Source organism: Grammomys surdaster, unplaced genomic scaffold (genome assembly GCF_004785775.1).
Source record: "Grammomys surdaster isolate TR1022 unplaced genomic scaffold, NIH_TR_1.0 121222, whole genome shotgun sequence".
NCBI lineage: Eukaryota > Metazoa > Chordata > Mammalia > Rodentia > Muridae > Grammomys > Grammomys surdaster.
The window spans coordinates 1-9826 of NW_021617040.1; the positions used below are offsets into that span (position 1 = coordinate 1).

The 9826-nt window shown below is 45.0% G+C and overlaps 1 long non-coding RNA gene across 1 annotated transcript; it reads left to right on the plus strand.

Moving 5' to 3' along the window:
* Positions 1 to 6: 6 nt before the first annotated feature.
* On the plus strand, positions 7 to 6352 carry LOC114636020. Its single transcript, XR_003713561.1, has 2 exons — positions 7 to 372; positions 5401 to 6352. It is a non-coding gene; the product is annotated as an uncharacterized LOC114636020 (long non-coding RNA).
* Positions 6353 to 9826: the final 3474 nt, after the last annotated feature.

Below are 9826 nucleotides of genomic sequence, written 5' to 3' on the forward strand. Positions count from 1 at the left end.
TCACCACAGCACAGAGCATCATCACCACAGCACAGAGCATCACCACAGCACAGAGCAGAGCGTCACCACAGCACAGAGCAGAGCGTCACCACAGCACAGAGCATCACCACCACAGCACAGAGCATCACCACAACACATAGTATCGTAGTATAGAGCATAATCTTTGGGACCTGCTTGCAGAAGACAGAGAGGAGGCCATTATTACTAAGAGCATTAGTGAGGACTGGTAAGGTGCCTCTGTGAGTAAAAGCACTGGCTCACAAACCAAACCTGATCTGACTTGCAAGAAATCCCTGGGACCAAGATGCTGGAGGAAAGACCCAATTTCCCCAAAAAAGTTGTCTTTGGACCTCCACCCATGCATATGCCTGAGTAAGTATACACACACACACACACACACACACACACACACAAAAGTAAAAAGAGAAATAAAACATTAGGCTTCCTAGGAACTACTCCTTTGTAAATTGTAGCCACAGGCATGGTGCCACACACCGGACATCTGATTTGAACAGATAAGGGCCTAGAGTAGCTTCTGCTGGCACACGTCCTTGTTCATTGGCTCACACTGCTTCTTTGGGAGCTGACAGAGTAGAGAACATGAAAGTAAGCAGTGTCACAAGTCCTCAGGGAATATTTTTTTCCTAAACCACAACAAGGGGTCCCTGGAGTCTCTTTCAAGGTCTGAAATATAGGCATGTGGGTTTGCCAGCCTGCAGTCAGGCTGAGCAAAAGGGCTGTGTTTGAAGCCCTTTCTGCTTCTGATTTAGCGATGCCCCTCCCCCTCGTTTCTTACTGGTGCTGAGACACCACCTTCTGAAGAACTGGGCGAGCAAGTGAGGGATCAGGACTCACATCAGGTTCTCTGTCAGATCTGGGAGTCCCTGCCTACAGTAGAGGATTATAGGAAATATGACTCTTTTCCAGCCACACCCCACATCCCATCCCCTCTTGCAAGTCAGCCTTGTCCTGCCCTCTGCCCACCAGGCTTCCTGTCCCTCATGGCACTGGGCGTGCATTGGTGCATTGGAGCATATTTATCTTAAGAGTAAGGCAGATGTAGTGCTTTTTTTTTTTTTAAAGAAAGTTTATGGACTGGGTGGGACAATGTGTGAGGCTTTGTCTGTAACAATCTCCTCCTGGAAGAGATTTGGGCAGGCTGGGGGCCTGGAGAGAGCAAGTATGACATTCCCAGTACAGAGCCTGCAACACAGGGATGCAAAGAACAAACACACTTTGTTGTTTGATGAACTTTCTTAAGCTCCACTCAGGGAAACAAGACTCAGAAGACAACTGGAGTTTGATAAGGAAGGAGGACAAAGAGCATAACACCTGGGCAACTGCTGGCCGGGCCCCACAGGTTCATGGGAAGATGCGTGTGTACTCACACTGGGTGAACACCCACATTCCGCCACTTCTTGTGCAGATACCAGCAAAGACCAGGCCATGTGCTCACCAGAGAACCAGGGAACACTTGGAGGTTGATACTGTATCTAAAGTAGGTGGCTTTTAAACAAATCACATAAGGAGGGCATGTTCAGGATGGAGCCCCACTGTGCCAATCGCAGACCGGCATCTACCTCCAGCAGAGAAGCAGAGCTGGAAATTATGGCTTAGATTTTCAGGGCAACGTCCAAAAATTAGCACACAGGGAAGATGAGGAGTGTAACTGCAGGTTCTTGAACCCCAGTCAGGAAAACACAGAAGCACAGACTAACTCCTCAGTGTATCTAATCCAGCCTGTTCATTCAGCAGACAGGGAAACTGAGGAAGACATAAGCTGACTGACCAGTGTTTCCAAAGGGGAGGTGGGGGACCTACAGCCCTCAGTCAGAGATTCTTAGCATCTTTTGAGGAGTTCTTTCCTTCTAAACCTTAGTCATGTACTGAAACTCACTGACGACAGCTGCCGAGTACTTCCAGAATACAAAGCTGGCCTCAGCTCACAGTCACAACTGAAACCCACCAAATATGGAGGCACTTTTCTCCCTTGCTTTGCGACACCAGTGCTGTTCTGTGAGAGGGGCTTTCAGTGTCACCCACACACTACAGTCACCTATGGTCTTTGACAAACATGCGGATGCTGCGAGCAGTGGGTAATGGCCAGTAATTCCAGTGATAGAGTGGAAAGATAAAGGCTTCCAAGACTACAGATGGGCTCAGGCCCAGCACGGGCCACTTACTCTAAGCCTGTCTTAAACGGAAAAATACGAAGAGGCTGGAGATAGCCTGGGTGGCTATTACTTTCTATATTAGTCAGGGGTCTCTAGGGCTTATAGAATAAATCTCAATATATAGAAAGGAGATTTATCAGCATGGATTTGCAGGCTGTGGTCTAGCTAATCCAACAATGGCCAGATATCAGTGGAAAGTACAAGAATCCCGGAGTTGCTCAGTTCAAGAGGCTGGGTGTCTCAGCTGGTCTTCAGTATGCACTGGAATCCCTAAGAAGTAGGCTCTAATGCCAGTGAAGGAATGGACTGCTAGCAAGGAGAGGGCAAGCAGGCAGAGAAGAAAAGCTTCCTTCTCTCATGTCCCGTTATAGGCTGCCAGCAGAAGGCGTGGCCCAGACTAGAGGTGGTCCGTCCACCTCAAAAGTTGGATTTAAAGGGGTGTGTCTTTCAGTCTCAAGATTTGGATTAAAGATATGTCTTCCCATTTCAAGATCTATATTAAAGGTGTGTCTCCCCATCTCACAAACTAGAAGTAGATCTTCCTACTTCAAATGAAGCAAAGTCCCTTATAGGTAGGTATGCCCTCCATTTTTGGGTTTTAATTAACTTCAACTGTAGTCAAGTTGACAACAAAGACCAGCCAGTACACTTTCCTGTCATTCAGGTTGCAAGGAGGGAGAGACACCCTAATTGTAGGAGGCACAATTCTCTTGGCTGGAGATGTGGACTAAATACAAAAGAGAAAGTGAACTGAGGACCAGGGTTCATCTCTCACTGCTTCCTGACTGTGACTGTCCAGTGTGCAGAGTCCAGTCCTGCACATCACAAAACAAACCAACCAAACAAAACAAGCATCTGACTCTCAGCTGTTGCTCCATATACATTGGGGCAGAACTTTGCCAGGTAGGCCTAAAGAACTGACTTCATTCTAAATTCCAAGTTGATTCTAATTTGAATTTATAACCAGGATTGTTACGGTTCTAAACTAAGTGTGGTTTGAATCAGGACTAATGATAATATTAGACAGGCACTCAGCCAGCTCCTGTCTCCAGTCCACACAGATCTGGCCTCTGTTCTTTTCTATGTGCTGGCTTTGTGTGTTCATTTGTAAGGCTAAGAGACCAAGTGGGGAATTATTATATGTGCATTTCACAGATGGAAAAGTATGATCCCAAAGACATTCCAAAAAATTTTCAGCAGTAATTTAGTCAGGGATAAATTTGGGGATTCTGAGGTTACCTTGATGATGGGGTTGTTCGATTTGCTTTGAAGTTTGAGTCAATGCACTGGCAAAGAAGAAATAAATCAAGGCTGGATTTAGGGTCTCGAGGGTAGCTTGATTACAACTCTCTCTCCTTAAGAACCATATTAGAGCAAGAACCCCTGAGTAGTCTTAGGAAACCCACCCTAAGTGCAATGTTACTGAGAATCTTTAACACATATTTATGTTAGCAACTCATTCTGAGCAGAGACTTGTGTAATGCAGGAACGATCCTGGCTGATTAAGGCAAGAGAGGTGGAGGGACAGAGCAACAATACAGATGTACACTTGTGTCGCTGACCAATTAAGATGCATCAAGCAAGCAGATAGAGCCTTAAAGTGGGAATGAGAGTGTGACAGTCAATATTGTCAAATTTAGATCAGTGATATAAATTTATCTAGGAGACAAACTTCTGGTCAAGGATTTTCTAGATTGGGGTGAGGTGGGGAGAGCATTCCACTGGCCAGAGACCTGGACTGAATACAAAGGAGAAAGTGAACTGAGGATCAGGGTTCATCACTCACTGCTTCCTGACTGTGACTGCAATGTGACCAGCTGCCTCACATCCAGCGTGACTTCCCCATCACAGTGAATGCCACCCTCAAAACTACGAGCCAAAATAAACCTTCCTTTCCTTATGCTGCTTTTGTCAAAACAAACATAAAAACACCCAATACAGAAAGTCAGACTGAAGGCTGGAAGAGCCCATCTGCTTCAAGCACAAGTCAGAATTAGCTGAAGCCGTGACCCTGCCCCCTCAGTACCAACATCTTAATAATTACCATTAACAAGTGGTAGATACCATGTTCTCTACCAGGCTCAGTGCAGAGCAACTTTTACATTCATTATTTGTTTCTCTCAGCTTTCTCAAGTCAAATGTGTGTGTGATTATAATATATATATATATGTATATGTATATATGTGTGTGTATATACATATATGTATATGATATATATGTATGCATACACATATATACATATAAATCAAGTCCATTTTACAGAGGTCCATTCAACACAGTGGCCTGGGCTCTAAAGAAAGTCTGCCTAATTTGTTCAGAGACATATTGGCCATGCCCTTATACATAATACATCGAAGCCATCTCTTGGAGGTTAGGGAGATGTCAGTAGGTAAAATGCTTGCTGTAACAACATAAGGATGTGACTCCTCCAAATCCAGGTTTTAAAAGGATAAGCATGATGGTACATGCTGGGGAGGCAGGACAGGAGGCAGGCCCCGGAGCTTCCAGCTGGTCTAGCTGAATTGTTGTATTTCAGATTCAGTATAAGAACATCCAAAGACAGGGTGGAAAAAAAACGAGGAAGACGCCCAACATTGACATGTGACCTTCGCGTGCACATGAAGAACTCTGCAGAGTGTGGTGGAAAGAAATGGTGTCACCCATTCCTCACCTTCTTCTCTGTAGATGTCTTTGAGTTAGTTGCAAGATCTAGTCAGTAGAAGGTCACAGCCCACTGGCCCTGCCTGATGTGGAGCACTCTAGGGCATCCTTAGTGTGTTCCATGTGGCCCGGCTCTTTGCTGGATCAGCGAGCAGAAGCAGCAAGATCCTGCGACCGCATTGAAAACGAGGTGATGCACCGAATCGGACCTGACCTCTGGTTCTTGTGTTTAATCATTGCTGATTTTCTGGCAAGGACACAAAGCCTATGTTTTCCTTAAAAGCTGTTTTTTTCCCCCAGGCTGTGAAGGAGGGTTGTAGTTTGTCTTCTTATAGGAAAAAAGCTGGGTGAGCAGCTTCTGAAAGACACAGTCGGGAAGTCAGGCCTTTCTTATTCTGCCTCATAAGAAAAAGGGCTGTGTGGGTTCAGCTATGACTGTAATGACCATGATGCCCCCTGGAATGAGGAATTTCCCTTAGAGCAAGGTATAGCCCACTGTCCCTTTTGGCATGGGGCTCTCATAGTGAGGCCTGCTCTATGATATTCCTTTGCTTCACACCTCCAGGATGCCTCCACTTCACACCTCTAGGATCCTACCACTTCACACCTCCAGGATCCCACCACTTCACCCCTCCAGGATCCTACCACTTCACACCTCCAGGATTCCTCCACTTCACATCTCCAAGATCCCTCCACTTCATACCTCCAGGATCCCTCCACCTCATACCTCCAGGATCCCTCCACCTCACACCTCCAGGATCCCTCCACCACACACTTCCCAGTCACTCTCATGGACCCCTGCTGGCAGAAGAGTGTGTGGGGGGGGCCATAAACAGGGGTGGGGCTGGAAGTGTAAGTAGGTAGGTACATGTGCATGTATATATTGTAAAGGTGGCATAATAAGAACCAAGTGACCTCAAATTTATATCCTAGAAACTTTAGAGATCAACAATGAAGAGATTTTCATAAAGGCCTAAGGGTAGACATTGTTCCACAAAAATCCACAAAAATGACCAATATTTGTAGCTCTCTCCCTACAGTTGATTAAGGTAATAACTACAGCTGCCACTAGAGGGAACCCTTGTCCTATGCTGCACACTCGGGTCACAGCCTGGACTCCAGAGGCAAGGTCTGCCTGGAACAGAGAACCAGAGGCCAGTGGCCACTCCAGTACAGTGTAAGCTCTGTGAGCCCTGTAACCTGACAACAAGTTTGGCATAAGGCATACAAAGCCACTGTTCAACCTTCCTTCCATACATTCTCAGGTTTGAAGAACAGAAGATGAAGATGTATTTATTAGTAAGATAATCTTATTAATATTGGTCTCATTACTCACCTATAAGACGTATGAGGCCCAGGCAGTGTCTATCTATGACCTTGCATTAACTCCGACACTTTGGAAAGATCTAGGTAGATGGAAGTTAATGACGCTGGGGATTCCCACACTGTGTGCCAGAGCAAACTTACAGGAGCACAGTGCTATTTTGCATTACATTAAAAAAATTACTTTATTATTATGTGCTGGTGTACATGCATGTGAATGTGTCCGTGTGTGCAACAGAGCACATGTGGAGGTCAAGAGACAGCTCTTGGTTGTCAGCTCTCTCTTTTCATGGTGGGATCAGAGGGGCAAGTTTAGGTCATCACACGGGGATGAGAAGGAAGCACTTCTACCCATGGAGTCATCTCACCAGTTCTATATGCACTTCTGAGAAAGCACCCATGGAAGCCAGGCAGTCCACCAGCTGTGGGTCTTAGAGCTTTGGTATTAGGTTGTCAGCTTTCTTTCCACCACAGCAAGCACCACACGAAGCAAGGTGGGCAGAGAACAAGAACGGCAATGCTTGGCCTGAGCTCCCAGTCTGAGAAATCCCACAGAACGCAACAAGAGGCCCCAGGAATGGTGGTTATTTACAGATGGGATTCTAGAAGCATTGTTTTTCCTTCCGTTTACACGCATCTATCCAAACAGCTACTAAGTCACTGGGGCCTAAGTTCTTAAAGCACAGATGCTTCCAGGGAGAGATCTGTAGAGGTCCATGCTAGACACATGAAAATGATCCCCTGGTGCTGAAGAGGGGGCTGCTGGGAGATGACGAGCTGGAGAGTTATTACTGTGGATAAGAGCCGATGTGTAGAAGAGTTGGAGTCAGGCCAGGGATTCCAGAGGATGAGTGATTACTCTGGAAGGAGCAGCGTCTGCCAAACAGAAGTTCCTGGGTTTTATTGCTTAACTTAATGTGCCTCGGGCCAGGTTGCTCACCATCGGTAGGCTGTGTAATATTGGAGACACTGTGAAGAAACAGCTCTATTTGTAAGGCAGAGATCTCTGTCTTGCCCCCATGTTTAGGAGCATCTCCCAGAAACAACGTTTTTTTATTGTTGTTGTTGTTTTTTGTTTGTTTTTTTTTAGTATAGAATATAGTTTATTCAGGACATGGGGAGGCGAGCTGAGAGGGCAGTAGAGGGAAGGAAAGGCAGAGAGAGGCAGAGAGTAGAGAAGTAGAGGCCTGGCATGAGCATGTGGAGAAAGAGGGGGGAAGGGAATGGGAGAGAGTGGGGAATTAATGAACCTAAGAGGGCAAGAAAAACAAAAGCAAGAGATCAAAAGATCAAAAGAGCAGGGAAGAGGCAGGCAACAACTTTTTTTTTCTTTTCTTTCTTTTTTTTTTATAGATTCTATGTTTACTGTCAACTTGTTTCCATTACAACATGACCTAAAGGAGAGCCCAGCTGGTCATAATTCTTGACTCAACATAGCCATGTCTGTGACTAACATAGAATGTTCTTTTTTTTTTCTCAAATCATAATTAATTCACACAGGGGTATAAACACAGAAAGGCAAGATGTGGGGAAGGGAATGACACTGGAGTGTGGGTGTTCAGGGGGAATACAGATATCTTCAGAACCGGGTATCGGCTGGGTGAAGGTTCAGGGGACAAGTCACTATGACTCTGCCTATGACTCGCTTGTCAAGGCTACCTATTTACAAGGTCTATGACTACTCAGGCTTATAAATTTCCACAAAAGCTGCCTGTTGACATTAGCTTATAGCCATCTGTTTCGATGTTTTTCCACTGAGACCCATGACTTGGTGTTAGTATACATGTATGACAGGTCTATTGATGATTTTAGGCCTATGGCTGATTTTAGGCCTACAGTGTGTAAGCAGGGCTGCCCCTGACATCTTCTCCCTTCTCTAAGTATAGAAGGGCTGTGGCAATTCTAAACTTGCGAAGGCGGGGATAGAGGCCTGACCTCCAGTATTTGAAGGAGACCTTGTAATGGCTCCAGTCCCCCTGTCATTGTCCAGTGAGGCATGAGGGCCATACCCGTTCCGATGTCTTTTTCCTGGAGAGGGGATACTTTTGACATCAACCCCTATGCAGTCAGGCTTGTCCCTCAGGGAACCCAGATAGATATTTTTATCTTTTATTGATATTCCCTTGCAGTGCTTAGCCTCGAAGCCTAAGCAAGAATTCAGATTGCCAGTCAGAGGGGGTTCTGGGTGGCCCCTCTCTGCTTGGTCTAGGGGCAGAAGTCCCCCCTTTTAGGTTGGGTGGAGATGGGTTTTGGAAACACCCTGTATAAAGTAACAACCTCATCTTGAGTCTCATGGTCCTCCATAGCTAACATATGATAATGTATCTGAGTAGGTTTTGCTACCAAATTATTTATCTGTTGTATCACAGAATTAGTCCGCCTATTTGAGAGCCGGGGACCAGCAGAAAAAAGCAAAAAGAACCCAAATAATGGTCCCAAGATGGAAGGAAATAGGGTTGACAACCTTGGAGAGGCTGCAAATCAACTCTTGTACCAGCATTCATCTGTCTCTTTCTCTCTCTGATTTTTCTTAGGCTTCACTATCTATTTCACGCTCTCTTTAACCCTCCTTGTCTTGTCTATGTAAAGGCAACCTTCTTCTTTGAGGGTTGTACACAGTCAAGAGCTGTATACAGCCTTTTCTATTGTACTAGAGTAAATCAAGTCCAATAAGGATCTTTGCCATTTTAGGAGGTCTCTTCAGACGACGAAACGAGGGATTTCTTCAGATTAGGGATGTCAATCTCTAGCTGTTTGATGTTCTTCTCAGTGGCCCTTCAAAGGTCTGAGTAGTATAAATTCGGAGGCCAGCATCTGGATTAGAACTTCTAACTGCAGACATCACGGGTGATTCATTTTTACCTGGAAAGGAAAAAGAAGAGGATTCTCAGGGAGATTTCTCTTCCCTGGATGTAAATTGTTATTCATCGTATTTATGGTTGGGCCTGGCTTTGTGGGGGTATCTATTTTTTTCATTAATCTTTTTGGTAGCCAGTTAGCTGTGGCTTCTGTGGTATTGGACAGGCATATCAGTCCTCGGCCCCATAAGGGAACTGGGTCTGGGCCATTCCCTTTAAGGGTAAGAGGGTCCTTCCCCATATCTGTGGCAAAGTTTTCTTGGTCTTGGTGGTGCCAGAGGCAGTCAGCAGCAGATTTGCCATGAGCTTTCAGCTTTAGAGAGATAAAAGTGAACAAGGCATGATGGAGAGTATTTCAGAGGGACTCCTTCTGAGGAGGTACTGTTCCCCCTCTTTTGTTTTTAAAGCCAATTTTTCAGAGTTCTTGTAAAATCAGGGCAGAAGCGCCAACAGTCGCTCCTTCCACACTCAGAGAGTCATGAAGACCCTATTTAAGGATATATAAATCTATATTAATAATCTTTTGTCAAAGGACTGTTATAGCACCGCTGACAACTAATCAGACTATATAATATATCGATTAGTAATAGCTTCTTCTACTTTTTGTGAGATTACCTCTCTTTTGTCAAGTAATTGTTGAGGAAAATTAGGGTTTACCTCTCTCTTGAGAATATTGAACAGAGACTTAAATTCTTTTATGGAGAGCTTAAAATAGGATCTTACCAATTAGCAACTCCTAGAAACTTTCGAAATTAATTTAAAATAAGTAAACTCTCTCCCTCTCTCTCTTTTTTTTTTTTTTAGACCCTT